This window comes from Somniosus microcephalus, unplaced genomic scaffold (assembly GCF_052327205.1).
Source record: "Somniosus microcephalus isolate GS21.2 unplaced genomic scaffold, FLI_Smic_1.0 unresolved_chr8, whole genome shotgun sequence".
NCBI lineage: Eukaryota > Metazoa > Chordata > Chondrichthyes > Squaliformes > Somniosidae > Somniosus > Somniosus microcephalus.
Window position 1 is genome coordinate 13,870,425 of NW_028225186.1, and position 26,378 is coordinate 13,896,802.

Below are 26,378 nucleotides of genomic sequence, written 5' to 3' on the forward strand. Positions count from 1 at the left end.
TTCTGATGGAGCGTCGCACTGTCAGAGGGGCAGTACTGAGGGAACGCTGCACTGTCGGAGGGGCAGTACAGAGGGAGCACTGCACTTTCAGAGGGGCGGTACAGAGAGAGTGCTGCACTGTCAGAGGGGCAGTACTGAGGGAGCGCTGCACTGTTGGAGGGGCAGTAATGATGGAGTGCTGCACTGTTGGAGGGTCAGTACTCAGGGACTGCTGCACTGTTGGAGGGGCAGTACTGACGGAAATCTGCACAGTCGGAGGGGGGAGAGTGGTGAGGAAGTACTGAGAGAGCGCTGCACCGTCGGAGTGGAAGTACTGTGGGAGCGCTGCACTGTCGGAGGGGGAAGTACTGAGGGAGCGCTGCACTGTCGGAGGGTCAGCACTGAGGGAGTGCCGCACTATAAATTTAAGGCACATGGGATTGGGGGCAAGGTATTGACTTGGATAGAGAACTGGTTGGCAGACAGATAGCAAAGATTTGGAATAAATGGATCTTTTTCTGAATGGTAGACAGTGACGAGTGGGGTACCGCAGGGATCATTCCTTGGACCACAGCTATTCACAATATATATTAATGATCTAGACAAGGGAACTAGATGTAATATCTCCAAATTTGCAGACGACACAAAGCTGGGTGGGTGTGTGTGCTGTGAGGAGGATGCCGAGAAACTCCAGTATGATTTGGACAGTTTGGGTGATTGGCCAGAAGCATGTCAGATGCAATATAACGTGGATAAATGTCAGGTTATCCACTTTGGTGGCAAAACAGGAAGGCAGAATATTATCTGAATGGCAATAGATTGGGAGAAGGGGAAGTGCAATGAGACCTGGGCATACTTGTGCAGCAGTCGCTGAAGGTAAGCATGCAGGTGCAGCAGGCGGTTAAGAAGGCAAATGGTATGTTGGCCTTCGTAGCGAGAGGGTTTGAGTACAGGAACAAGGATGCTTTGCTCCAGTTGTACAGGGCCTTGGTGAGAGCACATCTTGAGAATTGTGTGCAGTTTGATCGCCGTATCGGAGGAAGGATGTTCTTGCCTTGAAAGGAGTTCAGCGAAGATTCATCAGGCTGATACCTGGGATGGCAGGAATGACGTATGAGGAGACATTGCGTCGATTGGACTTTTACTCGCTGGAGTTTAGAAGAATGAGAGGGGATCTCATTGAAACTTATAAACTTCTGACGGGACTGGACAGACCAGATGCGGGAAGGATGTTCCCGATGGTCGGGGAGTCCAGATCCAGGGGTCACTGTCTAAGGATAAGGGAGAAGCCATTTGGGACAGAAATGAGGAGGAATTTTTTCACCCAGAGAGTGGTGAACCTGTGGAATTCTCTAACACAGAATGCCGTAGAGGCCAATTCATTAAATATATTCAAGAAGGATTTGGATATATTTATTAAGGCAAAAGTGATCAAGGGATATGGGGAGAAAGCAGGGAACGGGTACTGAATTTGGATGATTGCATTGAATGGCGGATCAGGCTCGAGGGGCCGAATGGCCTACTCCTGCTCCTATCTTCTATGTTTCTATGTTTCCTTCGGACAGGCAGTACTGAGGGAGCGCTGCACTTTTGGAGTGCCGGAACTGAGGGAGCGCCGCACTGTCAGAGGGGCAGTACTGAGGGAGCGCTGCACAGTTGGAGGGCCAGTACTGAGGGAGCACTGCACAAATGGAGAGTCAGTAATGAGGGTACGCTGCACTGTTGGAGGTCCAGCACAGAGGGACGGCTGCACTATTGGAGGGTCAGTTCTGAGGGAGCGCTGCACTGTCGGAGGGGCACTACTGAGGGGCAGCTGCACTGTAGGAGGGGCAGTACTGAGGGAGTGCTGCACTGTCGGAGGGGCAGTACTGAGGGAGAGCTGCACTGTCGGAGGGGCACTATTGAGTGAGTGCTGCACTGTCGGAGGGGCAGTACTGAGGGAGTGCTGCACTGTCGGAGAGGCAGTACTGAGGGAGCGCTGCACTGTCGGAGGAGCAGTACTGAGGGAGCACCGCACTGTTGGAGGGGCAGTACTGAGGCAGCACCGCAATTTCGGAGGTGCAGGACTGAGGGTGTGCCGCACTATTAGAGGGGCGGTACTGCGGGAGCACTGCACTGTCGGAGTGGCAGTACTGTGGGAGCGCAGCACTGTCGGAGGGGCAGAACTGAGGGAGCGCCGCACTGTCGGAGGGGCAGTATTGAGGGAGCGCCGCACTGTCAGATGGCAGTACTGAGGGAGCGCCGTACCTTTGGAGGGTCAGTACTGAGGCAGCGCTGCGCTATCGGAGAGTCAGTACTGAGGGAGCATGGCACTATCAGAGAGGAAGTACGGACGGAGCGCGGCACTGTCGGGAGGGAGGGAGTGCCGCACTGTAGGAGGTGCTGTCTTTCGGATGAGACATTAAACTGCTCTCTCTGGTGGATGTAAATGATCCCACGGCCACTATTCGAAGGAGAGCATGGTCATTCTCCTTGGTGTCCTGGGCCAATATTTATCCTTCAATCGACATGACTAAAAAAACAGATTATCTGGCCATATCACATTGCTGTTTGTGGGAGCTTGCTGTGCGCAAATTGGCTGCCACGTTTCCTGCATTACAACAGTGACTGCACTTCAAAAATTACTTCATTGGCTGTGATGTGCTTTGGGACGTCCTGAGGTGGTGAAAGCTGGTATAGAAATGCAAGTCATTTAAAATATTTTTGTAACACAGTGATGTGTGTGTGGAGATCAGTGTCATATTCCCCATTGTCAGTCAATGCTGCCACTCGCTGGCATCAGATAGACAGTGCAGTGCTATAAATGTACAGGGGCTGAGGGCACTGGTTCTGTCCTGCCTCTGTCAGCAGTGACAGTTACCACTTAATCATTGCCTTGGGCTCATTTCTCTTCTACAGTCTCAGCAGCCTTTCCTCCATTCTTCGGACCCCACAGATGTGGAAGCCGGGCTGGTGAGCTGCCGCCCAAATGCTCGGTCCTCGATGGGGTGTAGGCTCTTAATCTGCAGCTGACTTGCTGTGCACCAGGCGGGAGGGCCATATTCCAGGGGCGGGCTGGGGACAGCTCACAACCGTCTGAGGAAAGCCCTGGGGCTGACAGCGTGCCTCTTTCCACAGAGAGCTGGGGGTATCGGGCATTACCTGTAATCACCGTTCCAACCAGGGGTATCTGGGCATTACCTGTAATCACGGTCCCACCAGAGGTATCTGGGCATTACCTTTAATCACCGTCCCACCATGAGTATCTGGGCAATACCTGTAATCAGCATCCCACCAGTGGTATCCGGGCATTATCTGTAATCACCGTCCCACCAGGGTTATCTGGGCATTACCTGTAATCACCGTCCCACCAGGGGTATCTGGGCATTACATGAAATCACCGTCCCACCAGGTGTATCGGGGCATGACCTGTAATCACCGTCCCACCAGGGGTATCTAGGCATTACCTGTAATCACCGACCCTCCAGGAGTATCTGGGCGTTACTTGTAAACACTGTCCCACCAGGGGTATCCAGGCATTACCTGTAATCACAGTCCCACCAGGGGTAACCGGGCATTACCTCTAATCACCGTCTCACTAGGGGTAGCTGGGCATTACCTGTAATCACTCCCGCCCCAGTTGTATCTGGGCATTTCCTGAAATCACCATCCCACCAAGGGTATCTGGGCATTACCTGTAAACACCTTCACACCAGGGCTATCCGGGCATTACCAGTAATCACCGTTCCACCTGGGGTATCCGGGCATTACCAGTAATCACTGTTCCACCAGGGGTATCTGGGGATTACCTGCAATCACCATCCCACCAGGGCTATCTGGGTATTACCTGTAATCACCATCGCACCACGGGTATCTGGGAATTAATTTTAATCAACTTCACACCAGGGGTATCGGGCATTACCTGTAATCACTGTCCCAATAGGGGTATCCGGGCATTACCGGTAATCACCATCCCACAAGGGGTATCTCGGCATTTCCTGTAATCACTGTCCCACCAGGTGTATCTGGGCATTTCCTGTAGTCACTGTCCCACCAGTGGTATCCGGGCATTATCTGTAATCACCGTCCCACCAGGGGTCTCTGGGCGTTACCTGTAATCACTGTCCCAACAGGGGTATCCGGGCATTACCAATAATCACTGTCCAACCAGGGGTGTCTGGGCATTACCTGCAATCACCATCCCTGCAGGTATATCCTGGAATTACCTGCAATGGGTAGCACCAGGGCTATCCTGTCATGGGAGCCAATATTGTATCAAAATTAGCGGATAATATGAAAGGTTTGTTTACTGGATTTCTCACACCGGCCCATCCTCAGGCCACTGGGAATGTGAGTGAGATCTCCTGTTGTGCTCCAGTGTAGACAGCATTGTGCTGTGGATTAATGTCCTCGAGTGTCAGAATACCACGGACCAATGTGTCGTTCATGCCATCAGTCTGGCCCAGATTCAAGCAGATGTTGAATGGAAAGACGACAGTGAGCCGACATACGGGGGCCAGATGTTTATGGCTTTATTCTGTGCTTACATTGTGTGTCTGTACCTTTGCCATATCCTGGCTCAATAGCAGCAATGACAGGATTAACAATTGTAAGAAGTCACACAACACCAATTTATAGTCCAACAGTTTTATTTGAAATCACAAGCTTTTGCAGCGCTGCTCCTTCGTCAGGTGAAGTGGACAGATGCATAAAGACACAGCTTATATAGTCAGAATAATGCCAGATGATTACATGTAACCTTTCTAACAGCCTTTTATCACACCTCGGCAGCGATATAATCACAGCAATCAAAGGTGTGAATGGTGTCCAAACAGGTCAGACAGAACCAAATTAGTAAGAATACTGTGGAGGAGGAATTCCTGGAGTGTTTACGGGATGGTTTCCTGGACCAATATGTCGAGGAACCAACCAGAGATCAGGCCATCTTAGACTGGGTATTATGTAACAAGAAAGGATAAATTAGCAATCTTGTTGCACGAGGCCCCTTGGGTTGGAGCGATCATAGTATGATCGAATTCTTCATTAAGATGGAGAATGAAGTAGTTGACTCAGAGACTAGGGTCCTCAATTTAAATAAAGGAAACTACGATGGTCTGAGAAGCGAGTTGGGTAGGATTGAGTGGGGAATGGCGCTCAAAGGGATGACGGTGTATAGGCAATGGCAAACATTCAAAGACCGAATGGACGAGCTACAGAATTTGTTCATCCCAGTTTGGCATAAAAATAAAACAAAAAAGGTGACTCAACCGTGGCTAACAAGGGAAATTAGGGATAGCATAACATCCAAGGAGAGGACATATAAATTGGCTAGAAGAAGCAATAATCCTCAGGATTGGGAGCAGTTTAGGAGTCAACAAAGGAGGGCAAAGGGATTAATTAAGAAAGGGAAAATAGAATATGAGAGTAAGCCAACAGGGGACATAAAAACTGACTGTAAAATCTTTTATAGATATGTGCAGAGAAAAAGATTAGTGAAGTCAAGCGTAGGACCCTTACAGTCAGAATCAGGGGAATTTATAATGGGAAACAAGGAAATGGCAGGCCAACTAAATACATACTTTGGTTCTGTCTTCACAAAGGAGGACACAAATAACCTCCCAGAGATGCCGGAGAATATAGGGTCTGAAGAAAGAGAGGAACTGAAAGAAATCAGTATTTGTAGGGAAATGGTGTTAGGAAAATTGATGGGACTGAAGGCCGATAAATCCCCAGGGCCTGATGGTCTACATCCCAGGGTACTTAAGGAAGTGGCCCTAGTGATAATAGATGCATTACTGGTCATCTTCCAGAACTCGATAGACTCTGGACCGGTACCCATGGATTGGAGGGCAGCTAATATTACCCCAGTATTCAAAAAAGGTGGTAGAGAAAAAGTGGGGAATTATAGATCGGTAAGCCTGACATCGGTCGTGGGGAAAATGGTAGCGTCTATGATAAAAGATGTAATAGCAGAGTACTTGGAACGCAGTGACAGGATCGGACAAAGTCAACATGGATTTACAAAAGGTAAATCATGCTTGACTAATCTACTGGAAATTTTTGAGGATGTAACTGGTAAAATAGATAAGGGAGAACCAGTGGATGTGGTGTATTTGGACTTTCAGAAGGCTTTCGATAAGGTCCCACACAAGAGATTAGCGTGCAAAATTAAGGCACATGGGATTGGGGGCAAGGAATTGACTTGGATAGAGAACTGGTTGGCGGACAGAAAGCAAAGTGTTGGAATAAACAGGTCGTTTTCCGAGTGGCAGGCAGTGACTAGTGGGACTAGTAGGCTCGGTCCTAGGGCCCCAGCTGTTCACAATATATATTAATGATCTGGACGAGGGAATTGGATGTAATATCTCCAAATTTGCAGACGACACAAAGCTGGGCGGGAGGGTAAGCTGCAAGGAGGATGTCGGGAAACTCCAGTACGATATGGACAGGTTGGGTGATTGGGCAGAAACATGGCAAATGCACTATAATGTGGATAAATGTGAGATTATCTACTTTGGTGGCAAAAACAGGAAGGCAGATTATTATTTGAATGGCAATAGATTGGGAGAAGGGGAAGTGCAAAGAGACCTGGGTGTTCTTGTGCACCAGTCGCTGAAGGTAAGCATGCAGGTGCAGCAGGCGGTTAAGAAGGCAAATGGTATGTTGGCCTTCGTAGCAAGAGGGTGCGAGTACAGGAACAAGGATGTCTTGCTACAGTTGAACAGGGCCTTGGTGAGACCGCACCTTGAGTATTGTGTGCAGTTTTGGTCACCTTTCCTGAGGAAGGACGTTCTTGCCATGGAGGGAGTGCAGTGAAGATTCACCAGGCTGATACCTGGGATGGCAGGAATGACGTATGAGGAGAGATTGTTTCGATTGGGCTTATACACACTTTGTTTAGAAGATTGGGAGGGGCTCTCATCGAAACCTATAAAATTCTGTCAGGTCTGGACAGACTAGATGCAGGAAGGATGTTTCTGATGGCCGGGGAGTCCAGAACCAGTGGTCATAGGCTAAGGATAAGGGGCAAGCCATTTAGGACTGAAATGAGGAGGAATTTCTTCACCCAGAGAGTGGTGAACCTGTGGAATTCTCTGCCACAGAGGGCGGTGGAGGCTAGTTCATTAAATATCTTCAAGAAAGACTTGGATATATTTCTTGAGGCTAAAGAGATCAAGGGATATGGGGAAAAGGCAGGGACAGGGTACTGAATTTGGATGATCAGCAATGATCACATTGAATGGCGGAGCAGGCTCGAAGGGCCGAATTGCCTACCCCTGCTCCTATCTTCGATGTTTCTATGTTTCTATCAAAGAATAATGAGGTGGGGTCACAAGGGGTCAAATGTTGCAGATGCTGGGGCCTGTATGAAAAAGAAAGAATTTTTTTTTTGCTGGAAATCACAGCAATCCGTCCACATCTCTGTAGAGAGAACAAGCCAACGACTACTCGAGTCCGGGTGACCGTACGTCAGCTGGGGTTTCATGTAGCGTGACATGAACCCAAGATCCCGGTTGAGGCAGTACTTATGAGTGCGGAACTTGGCTATCAGTTTCTGCTCTACGATTTTACGTAGATCCTGTGTATTCGCAGGGCTTGTCCATAGGGGACGGCTTCTTTAACGTGGTTAGGGAGGAAGCTGGAGAAGTGGAGCATCCTGAGGTTGTTCGTGGGCTTGCGGTAGAGAGAAGTGCTGTGGTGTCCGTCTTTGATGGAGATTTGTGTGTCCAAGGATGAAACCGATTCTGAGAAGTGGTCCATGGTGAGTTTGATGGTGGGATGGAACTTGTTGATGTTATCGTGTAGTCTTTTCAGTGATTCTTCGCTCACCAGATACCTGGTACACACTCATGTGACTCGGCCAACATTGTCTACCTCATACATTGCAGGAAAGGATGCCCCGGAGCATGGTACATCGGCGAGACCATGCAGACACTGCGACAACGGATGAACGGACACCACACAACAATCGCCAGGCAGGAGTGTTCCCTTCCAATCGGGGAACACTTCAGCAGTCAAAGACATTCAGCCTCCGATCTTTGGGTAAGGATTCTCCATGGCAGCCTTCGAGACACACGACAACACAAAATCGCTGAGCAGAAACTGATAGCCAAGTTCCGCGCTCATGAGGACGGCCTCAACCGAGGTCTTGGGTTCATATCACGCTACATGTAACCCCACCTGATGTAGGGTCACCCAGACGCGAGTCGTCGTTGGCTTGTTCTCTCTACACAGATGCGGATGGACTTGCTGTGATTTCCAGCAAAACAAATATTTTTTTGACTGTTTGTTGTTTTTCATACCGACACCAGCATCTGCAACATTTTATCCCTTGTGACCCTACCTCATTTTTCTTTGATGTAATGTTTTCTGACTGACCAGTTTGGACAGCATTCACACCTTTGATTGCTCTGATTATCTCTCTGCCGAGGTGTGATAAAAGGCAGTTAGAAAGATTATCTTGGCATAATTCTGACTATATACGCTGTGTCTTTATGCATCTGTTCACTTCACCTGACGAAGGAGCAGCGCTCCGAAAACTTGTGATTTCAAATAAAACTGGTGTTGTGTGACATGTTAGATTTGTTCACCCCAGTCCAACACCGTCCTCATCACACCAGGATTAACAATAAGGAGGGACTGTGTCAGAGGTGGATGGAAGCTCGTGGCAGCGGATTCTGAGATGAGTGGGTGCCCTGCCACTGGAACCAAAGGGGCTTTGAGGAACACGGGCCAAGAAATTGGATATGGCCCGAAAACGGGCGGAGTCATGGCCCAGCGTTACTTAGCAGTGTCTGGACAAAGTGATCTAAGTAGCACGCAAAATTCATGCTGGGTGCTCTTTTACATGATTATTGCGCTGATCTCAGCACTAAACCCGCTGCTCATTGGTTTATCGCTCAATAGATGGGCCAATAGCGGGTGCAGTCTGACTGCAAGACATGTTTGGCCTCGGCTTTCTCCAGTACTTAAAGGGAAGGTTCTTTGATGCAGCAGCGCCTCATTGTCATTCCATTTGGAGCGCCACTTGGAAGATCACGCTGTATCAGAGTGCTCTCGTGCAGCCTCAGTTTGCTGCCACCCAAGCTCAGACTGCTGCCACCATGGCAGGGTTTACCAGTATCGAACGGGGCTTGCAGGGTGTCACAGCCGCCCCGCATCTGGCCAGCAACAGATTGCTAGGAATGTTGAGGCACCGCCCCGGGGGGAGTGGCAGTGGGTCTGGGCACCAGGAGCCTGCTGCCCTCTCTCAGGATGACAGTATTCCTACTCCCACCTCTGCCACTCCACCATTGCTCTTGCCGCTGTCTGTCAGCCAGCCTAGGTTGCTGCGGCCCATGCCGAGGTGGTGCAGTCTACAGCCATGCCTTCCAGGGCCAGAGCTGCTCGAGGTCGTCCTGCAAGGCCATTTGCAGTCTCCCCCACTGAAATTCAGCAGCCTTCCACTGGCCATTCCACAGCCACTGGGGGAGTTGCGCACAATTAACACAGGGCGGTAAGTTGAGCGGCGCACTCCAAAACATGTGGGAAGTGCGGCAGCCACCATGTTTCCCCTAACCGTGCCTTAAGAGCCTGCGGTAAGACTGTGGATTTCTAGGCTTGAAGCTTAATTTTCAGCAGTGGGAATCCCCTGCTTGGCCCACTTGGAACCTTTAATCGCTTCTCTCACTTTGACCCGAAACAATTTTTGAGCTTCGATGTCTGATGGTCAGTGGATGTAGGTCTTCATTTTCATGACCTTTCTCTTCTTGTCGTAGGTTGAGAGTTCAGCATCTGGAATCTTCTCCAAGAAGATCAGGATGATGATATCTTTCATTTCGTGGAAGTGCCTCTAGCTCGCTAGCTGCAGTTCCATGGAGCACAACGCGCTGTAAAGGTAGTTGCGGCTCATCACACAGATGGTCTTCCTGCTCTGGTAGATGCTCTCCACGATGTTGTCGATGACATATTTGCCCAGCTCAAAATCCCTGTGGTGGAGGCAGAGTATGGAACATTGAGGTCCTCTCGTTTCCAGGTTTGGCACCAACTCTTGCAGAACCCAGTCTTCGTCCTCAGAATTATAGGAGATAAATGCATCGTACCTGTAGGACTGCTGACTCTCTCCTCTCCCTCTGTGGTCATTCAACCACGATCGGAATATATAAAACCCATACTTGATGTGCCGGTACCCTTTGCTGTAGATTATTGGGATGAACATGAACAAGATCAAGACCGGCACAGTTATATGGAACATGATCTGCCCAATATCCAATTAACAAACGCGAGCATCAAACATGTACAAGTATTCGGTTGGCGGACCTGCACAGGTTTGGTTGTAAAAATAGAAAACCTGCACCCTGGGGTTGGACAGGGACCAGTTTTGGAACCAACTGATGTCACAGGTGCAGGGGAACGGGTTCTTCATTACATCCAGGTAAGTCAGGGAGGGCAGGTGTTCCACAACCGTGCTATTGATGATCATAATGGAATATTTCACCAAGAACAATGTCCTGAGGTTGGAAAGGTTTCCAAAGATGTCAAGAGACATGGATTGGAGGCAAACATTTTCAAGGTTGAGTGTCTTTATACTCTGGAGATTCTTGGAGATCCCTGGATTCAGACTGTGGATTCCGTTGCAAACATCGGGCATTGAGCGGATTCTTCTAATTGATCAGGTCTTCAAATCTGTCTTTGGACAGAGACTTTTTACTCTCTCTAATTTACAGGCTTCTTAAAGAGATGAGGCCGTTGAAAAACTTTGTAGGAATAATGTTGATGCCGTAGGGTTGCTGGGCTTGTAGTTTGAGAATGTAGAGGTTTGTGAGGTTAACAAAGGGAGATGTTGCAATCAGGCCAGTGTTGTATCTTATCAGGTTACTGGCCAAGTCCAGCACTCGTAATGATGGGAGGATGTCGAAGATCTCCCTGCTGATACGGGTTATACAGTTCCTATCGAGATAAAGCTTGGTCAGGTTGTGTAATCCACAGAAAGACTGGCTGGTGAGGCTTCGAATTTTTTTCCCTCCCAGGTCCAATGTGTCCAGGTTATTGAGATTTGCAACCAGTTGCTGAAAACAATTGAGATCCTGTTGTTTCTAAACGTGAGATTCCTGAGACTCCCAAGATCGCTGAAGGAGTCTTCATAGATATCAGTATTGAGGTTGTTGTCGAGTCGGAGCTCCTGCAAGTTGGTGAGGTTAGAAAAGGCAGCCTCGTTGATGACAGCAATGTTGTTAATGTTCAGCTTTAGGGTCCGAAGAAGGGGAGCATAAGAGAAGGCATGACTATAAATGGTGAAAATGCTGTTATAGTGAAAGTTTGGAGCGACAGCTTGGGAAACACCGCGACTGCCTTCCCATCCTTGTAACTGGAAGGTAACTTGTTGATTATATTGTGCTCGATAATGAAAGAAACAACTTGTTTTCTTTTCGATGCAAATTCAAAGCAGGCCACAGATGTGAAGAGATTGTGTGATAAATATCAGCTGGTGATGGGTGGGCACTGGGATAGGGAATGGGCAGGGCGGATTGAGATCTGATTGTTCTGCAGGACCAGGCGGTTCATAATCCTGTGACCCAGATAGTGGCACAGGTTGGACAGCTGACTCTGGCTGTGCAGCCTTAACCCAGAGTATTGAACATTCTGTAGATCCAGGTTTGCAGATTTGAGGAAATAGGTGAAATTTAAGGGATTGTTCTTGATGCCCGAACAAGAGATGTTCCTCAGGTCAACTTTTGAAAATTCCAAAGCATCGGAGTGTTTGTTAGTGGATAGATCCAACTTGAGAATTTTGTTGAAGAAGTTCCTTTGGCAGTCAAAGGTTGTGAGAGAGCTGTTAGAGAGGTTGACTAACCGGAGGGAGGGCGGCAGGGTGGTGGGATGTTGCAGGGTGGCGAGTTGATTGTTGCTCAGATCCAGGAGCATCAGATTACTGAGCCCAGAGACAGCGCTCACCAGATGGGAGAAATTCTGTCGTTTATTGGAGCTTAAGACAAGTGTTTGAAGATTGTCCAATGCAGCGGAGGCTTGGGTTGAACTGTGACCAAGCGGTTGTGATGGAGAAGGAGGTGATCTAACTTTCCATGTTCTTGGAAGCCCGAAGGTGTCAGACGAGAGATACTGTTGTAGGACAGGTTGAGGGTCAGTAGGCTGGTGAGATTACTGAACACAACGCAGCAAACACTCTCAATCCGATTGTAATCCAGTCACAGGCTGAGCCGCTTGGGCAGGCTGTGGAAGCTGCCCGCTTGCAGTTGGGTGAGCCAGTTGTGGGAGATGTTCAAGTGCACGGTTCTGGCTGGGATGTCGGACACGGCACTAGAGACCCGTGTCAGGAAGCGGTGGACGCACCAAAAGGTAACATTGTGGTTGGCATCCTGCATGCAGTTATTGAAGCTGTACCCGGGGACTGTGGGCACCAACACATTGCAGGAGAGGGCACAGAGAAGCAGCAGCCAGTCAACGCTCAGTCTCAACATCACAGCCTCCTTCCTCCATCCGAGGGTTCAGATGTTATGCAGGACCTCACTCAAGAAAAATTCCGTGAGTGTGAGATGTTTTTTCTCTGTCGCTGCCAGAACAGCCTGTAAAGTCAGAGATGGTTTACATTGTCAGTTTAGTAGAAATTAAGCAAATCAGTTAACCTGCTGCCACGGATACTCTGTTCTCCACTACTCTGAAAAGCCATTCCCATGTTTAATATTTGTGATAGGCAGAAGGCTCCTTTCTGTCCTGGTATTACCAGCTCCCTGAAGACCCCTGACTTCTCTGAACACCTCACGCTCTCGCATACTTCGCCCAGTCCATCATCACCTGTGGCCCTCCCAGGCCACGGCTAATTTCTCATTAAGATCTGCTTCCCCTTTTTATTGAAGTGCCAAAGGCCCCAGACCCTGATGACTGTGTTCTCGAATACTGAGGGCAGACAGAGAGGAGATAACAGAGGCTTTGAGGACAATGCTCCAAACACCCTGTGCACAGTTCTGGTCCCCATATTACAAAAACAATACAGAGGCACTGGAGAAGCTGCACAAAAGGTTTGTACCAGAACTGAGAGGTTTCAACTAACAGGAAAGATTAAACAGGCTGGGGCTCTTTAGAAAAGAGACTGAGAGGTGACCTGATAGAGGTCTTTAAAATTATGAAGATGTTCGATAGGGTAGACAGAGAGAAGTTATTTCTAGTTGTGGGGGGAGACCAAAACTGGGGGCCATACATATGAGATAGTCACTAATTCAGCCAATAGGGAATTCAGGAGAAAGTTCTTCACCCAGAGAGTGGTGAGAATGTGGAAGGTGTTACCACAATGAGTGATTGAGGCGAATGTCATTTGAGGGGAAGCTAGATAAGGACATGAGGGAGAAAGGAATAGAGGGATGTGGTGATAGTGTGAGATGAAGTAGGGTGGGAGGAGGCTCGTGTGGAGCATAAACGCTGGCGTGGACTGGTCGAGCCGAATGGCCTGTGTATGTGTTGCAAAATTCTATCTAAACCTTGGATATGGAAATTGGGCCACATGCCTGCAGTTGCCAATATAACAACTCTCTTCAATCAGAGTGAAAGTGATAAATCAGATAACTGCAGACCAGTCGGCCTAACATTGGTGATGGGTGAGCTCCCAGAGAAAGAAAAGAGAAAGTCTTGCATTTCTACAGCGCCTTTCATGACCTCAGGATATCCCAACGCTTTAGCGCCAATGAAGTGTAGTCACTGTTGTAATGTAGGAATTGTGGTAGCCAATTTGCGCACAGCAAGCTCCCACAAACAGCAGTGTGATAGTAACCAGATAATCTGTTTTAGTTATGTTGATGAAGGGATAAGCATTGGCCCAGGACCCAGGGGAGAACTCTCCTGCTCTTCTTCGAAATTGAGCCAAAAGGATCTTTAACAGCCACCTGAGAGGACAGGCACGGCCTCGGTTTAACATCTCATCTGAAATACGGCACCTCCGACAGTGCAGCACACTCTGTGTACAGCATTGGAGTGTCAGCCTGGATTTTTGTGCTCAATTCACTGGAGTGGGGAGAGCGAGAGTGACTCAGGGCAAGGGTGCTTCCTACTGAACCACGGCTGACGGGAGCAGGGACTGCAGGGAGGATGAGCAACCTGGCCACAGCACCGCGGAACGGGGGGCCATTCAAGTGGGGGGGGGAGTAAATAGAATTGCTGTAGTGGTAGTGGATAGTATTATTAGGGGGATAGATAGAGTTCTCTGCAGCCGAGAGCGAGAGTACCGAAGTCTGTGTTGCCTACCCGGTGCCAGGGTTAAGGACATCTCCTCTGGGCTGGAAAGAAAGTTGCAGTGGGAGGGGGTGGATCCAGTTGTCGTGGTCCATGTTGGTACAAATGACGTAGACAGGACTAGGAAGCCAGTTCTGTTAAAGGAGTATGAGCAGCTAGGGGTCAAATTAAAAAACAGAACCTCAAGGGTAATAATCTTTGGATTATTACCTGAGCCACGAGCGAATTTGGCTAGGACAAATAAAATTAGAGAGTTAAATGCGTGGCTCAAAGACTGGTGTGGGAGAAATGGGTTTTGCTTCCTGGGACACTGGCACCAGTACTGGGGCAGGAGGGAACTGTTCTGTTGGGACGGGCTTCAATTGGCCAGTGCTGGGACTAGAGTCCTGGTGGATCATATAACTAGGGCTGTAGAGAGGGCTTTAAATTAACTAGTGGGGGGGAGGTTCCGAGAGAGCAAATAATAAAAATGACAACAGAGAATGTCATAGACTTAGGTAGCAGTGGGGAAATTAAAAACCAGAGCATGTCAGGAAGGGGCAGAAGGTATGGAGTAAAAGGTAAAGTAATAAAAAGGGCGAAAGCAGGAACTAAGTGTCACAAAACATATTTGAAAGTTCTCTATTTAATGCACATAGCATTCGTAACAAAATAGATGAGTTAATGGCACAAATAACTACATATGGGTATGATCTTGTGGCCATTACAGAAACATGGCTGCAGGGTGACAATGCCTGGGAATTAAACATACAAGGTTATTTCACGATCAGGAAGGACAGGCAGGAAGGAAGGGGAGGTGGGGTGGCTCTGTTAATAAAGGAAGGAATCACTGTAATACAGAGAAATGATATTTGGTCAAAAGATCAGGATAATGAAACAGTTTGGGTGGAGGTAAGGAATAATAAGGGGGAAAAAACACTAGTGGGCGTAGTCGATAGGCTTCCGAACAGTTGCAACTTTGTTGGACGGCGTATCAATCAGGAAATAGTTGAGGCTTGTAATAAGGGAACATCTATAATTATGGGGAATTTAACTATCATATTAATTGGACAAATCAAATTGGGCAGGGCTGCCTTGAGGATGAGTTCATTGAGTGTATTAGGGATGGGTTTCTTGAGCAGTATGTAACAGAACCGATGAGGGGGCAAGCAACCTTAGTAACGAGACAGGATTAATTTAAAATTTCCGAGTAAAGGATCCCCTTGGAATGAGTGACCATAACATGGTTGAATTCCATATTCAATTAGAGGGTGAGAAGGTTGGATCTCAAACAAGCGTGCTAAGCTTGAATAAAGGAGACTATGAAGGTATGAGAGCGGAATTGAGTACAGTGGATTGGGAAAATAGATTAAAGGGTAAGACGATACATGATCACTGGTGTACATTTAAGGAGTTACTTTACAACTTCCAAAAAAAATATATTCCACTGAGAAGAAAAGGGTGTAAAAGATAAGACAGCCATCCGTGGCTAAGTAAAGAAATTAAGGATAGTATTCGACTAAAAACAAGGGCATATAAGGTAGCCAAATCTAGTGGGAGGATAGAGGATTGGGAAAACTTTAAAAGACAGCAAAAAATAATAAAAAGATTGATTAAGAAAGGGAAGATAGATTATGAAAGTAAATTAGCAAAAGAAATAAGAACAGATGGTAAGAGTTTTTATAGTTATATGAAATGAAAAAGGGTGGCTAAAGTAAATGTTGGTCCCTTAGAGGATGAGACAGGGAAATTAATGGTGGGAAATATGAAGATGGCAAAAACACTGAATGAATATTTTGTATCAGTCTTTACAGTAGAGGTCACTAAGAATATCCCAACACTGGACAAACAGGGGGCTATAGGTGGGGAGGAGCTAAACAGGATCAAAATCACTAAGGAAGTGGTACTCGGTTAAATAATGGGACTCAAGGCGGATAAATCACCTGGACCTGATGGCTTACATCCTAGGGTCTTGAGGGAAGTGGCGGTAGGGATTGTGGATGCATTGGTAATAATTTTCCAAAACTCCCTGGACTCAGCAAAGGTCCCGGCATACTGGAAAACTGCTTATGTAACACCCTTATTTAAAAAGAGCAGTAGATAGAAGGCTGGAAACTATAGACCGGTTAGCCTAAAATTTGTGGTAGGTAAGATTTTGGAGTCCATTATTAAGGAGACAGTAACAGGACATTTGGCTAATCATAATTTAATAGGACGAAGTCAGCATGGTTTTATGAACGGGAAGACATGTTTGACAAATTTGCTGGAGTTCTTTGAGGAAGTAACATATAGGGTGGATAAAGGGGAACCAGTGGACGGAGTGTATTTAGACTTCCAAGAGGCATTTGACAAGGTGCAACACAAAAGATTATTGCTTAAGATAAAAAATCACGGGATTGGGGGTAATATTCTGGCATGGATAGAGATTGGCTATCTAACAGAAGGCAGAGAGTTGGGATAAATGGTTCATTCTCAGACTGGCAATCAGTAACTAGTGGTGTTCCGCAGAGGTCAGTGCTGGGTCCCCAACTCTTTACAATCTATATTAATGATTTGGAGGAGGGGACCGAGTGTAACATATCAAAGTTTGCAGATGATACTAAGATGGGAGGGAAAGTAATGATTGAGGAGGACATTAAAAACCTGCAAGGGGACATAGACAGGCTAAGGAAGTGGGCAGAGATTTGGCAGATGGAATACAATACTGGAAAGTGTGAGGTTATGCACTTTGGCAGGAAAAATCGTAGAGCAAGTTATTATCTTAATGGCAAGAAACTTGAAAATACTGAAGTACAAAGGGATCTGGGGGTCCTGGTGCATGAAACTCAAAAGGTTAGTATGCAGGTGCAGCAAGTGATTAAGAAGGCCAATGGAATGTTGGCTTTCATTGCTAGGGGGATATAATATAAAAATAGGGAGGTATTGCTTCAGTTGTACAAGGTATTGGTGAGACCGCACCTGGAATACTGCATACAGTTTTGGTGTCCATACTTAAGATAAGACATACTTGCTCTCGAGTCAGTACAAAGAAGGTTCACTCGGTTAATCCCGGGAATGAGGGGATGGACATATGAGGAGAGGATGAGTAGATTGGGACTCTACTCATTGGAGTTCAGAAGAATGAGAGGCGATCTTATTGAAACATATAAGATTGTGAAGGGGTTGGATCGGGTGGATGCGGGGAGGATGTTCCCGATGATGGGTGAAACTAGAACTAGTGGGCATAGTCTTAGATTAAGGGGCTGCTCGTTCAAAACTGAGATGAGGAGGAACTACTTCACTCAGAGGGTGGTAGGTTCATGGAATATGCTGCCCTAAAAAGCTGTAGAAGCTACATCATTACATAAATTTAAAACAGAAATAGACAGTTTCCTAGAAGTAAAGGGAATTAAGGGTTACGGGGAGCGGGCTGGAATTTGGATATGAGTCTAGGTTCGGATCGGACATGGCCCTGTGGGTAGCAGAGCGGGCCAAGGGGCTGTGTAGTCTGACCCTGCTCCTATTTCGTGTGTCTAATTCTGTTAGATTCAGGAGATGGTTCTGTGATAGTAGATTGGCGGCTCGGATCAGATCAGCCATGATCTTAATGAATGGCGGAGCAGGCTCGAGGGGCGGATTGGTCGACTCCTGCTCCTATTTCTTATGTTCTAATGTTCTTATAGGGTCTGATGAAAGGGAGGAACTGAAAGAAATCAGTATTTGTAGGGAAATGGTGTTAGGGAAATTGACGGGATTGAAGGCCGATAAATCCCCAGGGGCTGATAATCTACATCCTAGGGTATTTAAGGAAGTGGCACTAGAAATAGTAGATGCATTGCTGATCATCTTCCAACATTCGATGGAATCTGGAACAGTACCCATCGATTGGAGGGTAGCTAATGTTACCCCACTATTCAAAACAGGTGGTAGAGAGAAAAATGGGAATTACAGACTGGTAAACCTGACATCGGCAGTGGGGAAAATGCTAGAGTCCATTATAAAAGATGTAATAGCAGAGCACTTGGAAAACAGTGACAGGATCGGAGAAAGTCAACATGGATTTACAAAAGGTAAATCGTGCTTGACTAATCTACTGGAATTTTTTGAGGATGTAACTGGTAAAACAGATCATGGAGAACCAGTGGATGTGGTGTATTTGGTCTTTCGAAAGGCTTTCGATAAGGTATCGCATAAGAGATTAGCGTGTAAAGTTAAGGCACATGGGATTGGGGGCAAGCTATTGACTTGGATAGAGAACTGGTTGGCAGACAGTTGACAAAGAGTTGGAATAAATGGGTCTTTTTCCGAGCGGCAGGCAGTGACTAGTGGGGCACCGCAGGGAATGGTCCTTGGACCCCAGCTATTCACAATATATAATAATGATCTAGACAAGGGAACTAGATGTAATATCTCCAAGTTTGCAGATGACACAAAGCTGGGTGGGCGTGTGTGCTGTGAGGAGGATGCCGAGAAACTCCAGTATGATTTGGACAGGTTGGGTGATTGGGCAAAAGCATGGCAGATGCAATATAACGTGGATAAATGCGAGGTTATCCACTTTGGTGTCAAAAACAGGAAGGCAGATTATTATCTGAATAGCAATAGATTGGGAGAAGGGGAAGTGCAACGAGACCTGGGTGTCCATGTAGAGCAGTCGCTGAAGGTAAGCATGCAGGTGCAGCAGGCAGTTAAGAAGGCAAATGATATGTTGGCCTTCGCAGCGAGAGGGTTTGAGTACAGGAACAAGGATGACTTGCTGCAGTTGTGCAGGGCCTTGGTGAGACCACATCGTGAGTATTGTGTGCAGTTTTGGTCGCCTTATCTGAGGAAGGATGTTCTTGCCATGGAAGGAGTTCAGCGAAGATTCACCAGGCTGATACCTGGGATGGCAGGAATGACGGATGAGGAGAGATTGGGTCGATTGGGCTTATACTCGCTGGAGTTTAGAAGAATGAGAGGGGATCTCATTGAAACTTATAAAATTCTGACAGGACTGGACAGACCAGATGCAGGAAGGATGTTCTCGATGGCCGGGGAGTCCAGAACCAGGGGTCACAGTCTAAGGATAAGGGGTAAGCCATTTAGGACTGAGATGAGGAGGAATTTCTTCACCCACAGAGTGGTGAACCTGTGGAATTCACTACCACAGAAGGCAGTAGAGGCCAGTTCATTAAATACATTGAAGAAGGATTTGGATATATTTCTTAAAGCTAAAGAGATCAAGGGGTATGGGGGGAAAGCAGGGACCGGGTACTGAATTTGGATGATCAGCCATGATCGCATTGAATGGCGGAGCAGGCTCGAGGGGCCGAATGGCCTACTCCTGCTCCTATCTTCTATGTTTCTATGTCCTTATATGGGATAAAATTAATACTCAACTAGAAACCATTCTAGAAACCAGGAAGCTGGTTAAAAGACAAAAGCAGAGTGCGGTAGTTATTGGGTGTTTTTTTGACTGGACGCTGTAAAGACTTGGCCCCCCTGCATCACTGCTGCGACCGTTGCCCTTGTTGCTATTTCAACAATCTGGACTTGGGTACAGGAGGCAGACGTATCGACATTTGCTGCTAACACGAAAAACAGGGAACCTGAGTAGCTGTGAAGGAACCGTCAGTGAACATTTAGAGAAGAATATGGAGAGGAAATGTACACCAAATGGTGTGTTAAAAGCTGCCGAGGAGTCTCCAACAATAGATATTTACAGAGCAGAGGAGACCATTCGGCCCACTGTGCTAATTCTGGGTCTCTGCCACAGCAATACTAAACTAAACCCACTGACCCACTTTCTCCCCATAGGCCTGTATCAATCGCAAACTAATCTCACTGCCCCACTCTCTCCCCAAAGACCTGTAACTATCCCAAACTAATCCCACTGTCCCGCTCTCTCCCCAAAGCCCTGTAACAATCCCAAACTAATCCCACAGACGCGCTATCTCCCCATAGCCCTGTATCAATCCCCAAACTAATCCCACTGCCACGCTCACACCCCATAGACCAGTATCAATCCCAAACTAATCCCACTGCCCCGCTCTCTCCCCAAAGCCCTGTAACAATCCCAAACTAATCACACTGACCCGCTATCTCCCCATAGCCCTGTATCAATCCCCAAACTAATCCCACTGCCCCACATACACCCCATAGACCTGTATCAATCACAAACTAATCCCACTGCCCAGCTCTCTCCCCATAGCCCGGAATCAATCCCAAACTAATCCCACTGCCCCGCTCACACCCCATAGACCTGTATCAATCACAAACTAATCCCACTGCCCCGCTCTCACCCCATAGCCCTGAATCAATCCCAAACTAATCTCACTGCCCCGCTCACACCCCATAGACCTGTATCAATCACAAACTAATCCCATTCCCCCGCTCTCATCCCATAGCCCTGAATCAATCCCAAACAAATCACACTGCCCCACTCACACCCCATAGACCTGTATCAATCCCAAATAAATCCCAGTGCCCCACTCTCTCCCCATAGCCCTGTGCCGGCACTTTGAAAGAGCTCTGCAATTAATTTCATTCACCTGCCCTTTCCCCAAAGCCCTGTAATGTTTTTCCTTCAAATATTTATTCAACTGCCTTTTGAAAGTTACTATTGAATCTGCTTCCACCGCCCTTTCAGGCAGCGCATTCCAGATCACAACAACTTGCTGCTTAAAAAAAATGTTTCCTCATGTCACCTCTGGTTCTTTTGCCAATCACCATAAATTTGAGTCCTCTGGTTACCGAACCTTCTGCCAGTGGAAAAACTTTCTTCTTGTTTACGCTATCAAAACTATTCATAATTTTGAACATCTCCATCAAATCTCCTCTTAACCCTCTCTGCTCTAAGGAGAACAATCCCAGCTTCTCCAGTCTCTCCACATAATTGAATTCCCTCATCCCTGGTACCATTCTGGTAAATCTCCTCTGCACCCTCTCTAAGACCTTGACATCCTGTGTTGACTTTAACAACATAGCACTGATTTGACACGTTCCTGTGAAAGATCATTGATCATTAAGAGATTGTAAATCTCACCTGCTTGCTGCTGGGGTTTGCCGATGTTGAGCTGAGACTGTACGTGCAATGGTTTTGAAATGACAATCAGAGGGGATGTGGTTTAGACGTCACATGAATGAAATGACAATTTCATCTTAAAAAGGAGAAGTGTAAGTGAAGGCAGTCCACGAGGAGGCTGGATTGGCTCGTGTGTGTCATGGGCTGTGGTAACCCACTGTCCAAACTGTCTACTGTGGGCAGCAGCAGCTGTCACAGCTGGGAGCCCTTTTCTTTATCTTTACAACTTCCCTTCTCCACCTCTCCCCTCCTGCTGAAGCCCATCACAACTGATCCTCTGCTCAGCCATTGCCCACAGCCAGCAGGGCGAGTGGACAAGAAGCCAGGCTCATTCACCCTCTCCCTAACACAGGGCCACTGACACCAATTGTAACCGCTGCCCAGGTTCAAGTCAGCTCCCTCAGCACAGGCCGGGAATGGAGCCTGGAGCTTTCCAAATGCAAGAAAGTAAGAAACAAATACAGGCCAGGAAAGTCTCAGCGAGACCGAGAAATCTGTATGTTTGTTTGATTGAAACCAAAACGGCTTCGAACCCGAGGTTACTTCACACAGGTGGAGAAATTCAGTTCACTTTTTCGACACAATTCAAAGCAGCAGAAGCAACGAACACGTTGAAACCGGCAAATATGAACACATATATCACCACGCAACAAAAGAATAAGGAGCATATGGCACAGAAAAAGAAGAAATGAAAGAAAGATTCAAAGAAAGAAAGAAAATACAAGGACTTGGGATTTTATACACTGGCACTGTGTTTCTTTCTGCACCGGGACAGCAGAGGGCACAATCGGAACATCAGCCACATCAGTGCCTGAAACATGGTTCAATTGGAACAGGAGGAGGCCGTTCAGCCCCTCGAGCCTGTCAACCCAGAACAGGAGGAGGTCATTCAGCCCCTCTAGCCTGTCAAACCGGAACAGGAGGAGTCCTTTCAGCCCCTTGAGCCTGTCGAACATGAACAGGAGGAGGCCATTCAGCCCGTTGAGCCTGTCGAACAGGAGGAGGCCATTCAGCCCCTTCAGCCTGTCAAGCAGGAACAGGAGGAGGCCATTCAGCCCCTCAAGCCTGTCGAACAGGAATAGGAGGAGGCCATTCAGCCCCTCGAGCCTGTCAAACAGGAACAGGAGGAGGCCATTCAGCCCCTCGAGCCTGTTACACAGGAACAGGTGGAGGCCATTCATTCCCTTGACCCAGTTACACAGGAACAGCTAATTTATTATTAATGTTTCATGTGATGTGTTTGCTCTGAAATAAATTGTTAAAAGATTTAACTTGCATTGGCCAGGAATCGAACCCACGTCTCCCGCGTGGTAGATGAGAATTCTACTTCTGAACCACCAATGCTCGCAATGACCGCAAGCTTCTTTTTCCGGAAGCTACAATTTATTTTTGACTTTTGTTAATGGAAGCGCGGACACTGCGGTAAAATAAAAAGCGAAATGCAGCAGATACTGGATCTGAAATTGTTGATTAAATGTTGGAAACACTCCACAGGTCAGGGAACATCTGTGGACAGAAAAACACAGGGTTAACCTTTCAGGTCCATGAGCTCTCGGTAGAACTAAGATTTTGCAGCTTTGTAGGTCCCGTTTGAGTTTCCTTCCAAACTTTTTAAACTTTTAAACCGCACAAAAATAAGAAACTAACCTGCCCCCGGAAAATAAATGGCCCGTACGGGGATCGAACGCACGACCTTGTCGTTTTTAGCACCACGTTCTAAACAACTGAGCTAACTGGCCCATCTATAGAGCTTATCTATAGTACCGTCCCTGTTTCTGGTCTTTGCCAGCAAAGTCACTTTGTCTTTGAAGGCTGTAAAAGAAAGACTTGCATTTCTACAGGCCTTTCACGACCTCAGGACATCCTAAAGTGCTTTACAGCCAATGAATAATTTTTGAACTGTTTTGCATCTGTGACAGGTAGACTGGTCAGGAGGAGGTCAAGTAGGTTTTCCCCTCGTGTTGGTTCCCTCACCACCTGCCGCAGGCCCAGACTGGCAGCCATGTCCTTCAGGACTCGACCAGCTCGGTCAGTATTGCTGCATTGAGGCCCCCCACCCAGAGTACATTCTGTGCCCTTGCTACATTCAGTGCTTCTTCCAAGTGGTGTTCAACATGGAGGAGTACTGATTCGTCAGCTGAGGGAGGGTGGTAGGTGGTAATCAGCAGGAGGTTTCCTTGCCCATGATTGACCTGATGTCCTGAGACTTCATGGGGTCCGGAGTCAATGTTGAGGACTCACAGGGCCTCTCCCTCCCGACTGTATACAATGTGCCGCCTGGTGGATCTGTCCTGCTGTTGCGACTGTATACCCATCTGCTGTTCCTCTGTAACAGGCTTGAAGGGCTGAATGGACTCCTCCTATTCCTATTGAACATGTTTGAGGGGCTGAATGGCCTCCTCCTGTTCCTGTGTAACATACTCAAGCGGCTGAATGGCCTCCTCCTGTTCCTGTACATTAGACTCGAGGGGCTGAATGGACTCCTCCTGTTCCTGTGTAACAGCCTCCAGGGGCTGAATGGCCTCCTCCTGTTCCTGTGTAACAGGCTTGAGGGGCTGAATGGCCTCCTCCTTTTCCTGCATAACAGATTAACAGACTGAATAGCCTCCGCCTGTTCCTGCATAACAGGCTCGAGGGGCTGAATGGCCTCCTCCTGTTCCTGTATGATAGGCTCGATGGGTTGAATGGCCTCTTCCTGTTTATGTGTAACAGACTCGAGGAGATGATTGGCCTCCTCCTGTTCCTTTATAAGAGACTCGAAGGGCTGAATGGCCTCCTCCTGTTCCTGTATAACAGGCTAAAGGGGCTGAATGGCCTCCTCCTGTTCCTGTGTAAAAGGGTCATGGGACTGAACGGCCTCCTCCTGCTCATGTGTAAAACGGTCATGGGACAGAATGGCTCCTCCTGCTCCTGTGTAAAACGGCCATGTGACTGAATGGCCTCCTCCTGCTCCTGTGTAACAGACTCAGGAGTTGAGAGCACTCAGAGGGTAAGTGTCGTGGCGGCAGTTTCCCTTCTCTGAATGACCGATTTACTGCAAAATGCACCGTCAGTGGAGGAAACACCGAACTCTGACCCGAAATCCGACTCTGAAACCATCAACCTTTGAATGCCTTAATCTGTCGATACAACTAGCAGTCTAATGCACTAATCCATTGCGCCACAAAGCCAATTACATAAACCTGCATTACATAAGCAAAATAGTGTAGATGCTGGAAATCTGAAATATAAAGAGATGAAATGCTGGAAACACTCTGCAGGTCAGGCAGCATTCCATCTCTGTTTAAAAGGGATCTAATTTCAGTCCCGGATTATTCTGTGTCTGTTTAAAAGGGATCTACTGTCAGTCCCGGATCATTCTGTGTCTGTTTAAAAGGAATGTGCTGTCAGCCCGGGTCATTCTGTGTCTGTTTAAAAGGGATGTGCTGTCAGTCCCGGATCAGTCTGTGTCAGTTTAAAAGGGATGTGCTGTCAGTCCCGGATCATTCTGTGTCTGTTTAAAAGGGACATGCTGTCAGTCCCGGATCATTCTCTGTCTGGTTAAAAGGGATGTGCTGTCAGTCCCGGATCATTCTGTGTCTGTTTAAAAGGGATGTGCTGTCAGTCCCGGATCATTCTGTGTCTGTTTAAAAGTGATGTGCTGTCAGTCCCGGATCATTCTGTTTCTATTTAAAAGGGATGTGCTGTCAGTCCCGGATCATTCTGTGTCTGATTAAAACGGGTGTTACATAATATTATAGAGTCTGCCCCACTGAAACAGTCCATTTGCACGAACTGGTCTCCACACGAGGCTCCTCCTTCTCTATTTCTCCTATCTCCCCCAAAAAAACTAGAATCAGTAATGGCAACCATGAGACTATCGGATTGTCGTAAAAACCCATCTGGTTCACTAATGTCTTTCAGGAAAATAAATCTGCCGTCCTTACCTGGTCTGGGCTTTGTGTGACTCCAGTCCCACAGCAATGTGGTTGACTCTTAACTGCCCTCTGAAATGGCCTAGCAAGCCACTCAGTAGTAACAAACAGCTACGAAACAAAATAATAAAAATGAAACTGTACGGACCACCTGGCCTGATCCATATCAGCCTCCTCCTGAGGTCCCCAAAATCACAGAAGCCAGTCTTCAGCCAATTCGATTCACTCCACGTGGTATCAAGAAAAGGCTGAGCACACTGGATACAGCAATGGCTCTGGGCCCTGGCAACATCGCGGCTATCATTCTGAAGACTTGTGCTCCAGCCAAGCTGTTCTAGTACAGCTACAACACTGGCACCTCTCAAACAATGTGGAAGACAGCCCAGGTATGTCCTGCCCACAAAAAGCAGGACAAATCCAACCAGCCAATTACCGCCCCATCAGTCGACTCTCTGCTCTCAATCATCAGCAAAGCAATGGAAGGTGTCATCCACAGTGCTGTAAAGTGGCACTTACTGACCAATAACCTGCTCATTGATGCCCGCTTTGGGTTCTGCCAAGAGCACTCGGCTCCCGACTTCATTAAAACCTTGGTCCAACATGAACAAAGGAGCTGACCATCAACATCCTGGGGGTTACCATTGACCTTAAATACTGCGACAACAAGAGAAGGTCAGAGGCTAGGCATTCTGCGTCGGGTGTCTCACCTCCTGACTCCCCAATGACTTTCTACCATCTGCAAGGCACAAGTAAGGAGTGTGATGGAATACTCTGCAATTGCCTGGATGAGTGCTGCTCCAACAACACGCAAGAAGTTCGACACCATCCAGGACAAAGCAACCCGCTTGATTGACACCCAATCCACCACCTTAAACATTCACTGCCTCCACCACCGGCGCACCGTGGCTGCAGTGCGTACCATCTACAAGATGTACTGCAGCAACTCACCAAGGCTTCTTGGGCAGCACCTCCCAAACCCGTGACCTCTTCCACCTAGAAGGACAAGCACAGCAGGGGCATGGGAACACCCCCACCTCCAAGTTCCCCTGCAAGTCACACACCATTCTGACTTAGAAGTATATTGCCGATCCTTCATCTTCGCTGGGTCAAAATCCTGGAACTCCCTCCCTAACAGCACTGTGGGAGTACCATCACCACACGGACTGCAGCGGTTCAAGAAGGCTGCTCACCACCACCTTCTCAAGGGGCAATTAGGGATGGGCATTTAATGCTGGCCTTGCCAGTGCACCCAAATCCAATAAACG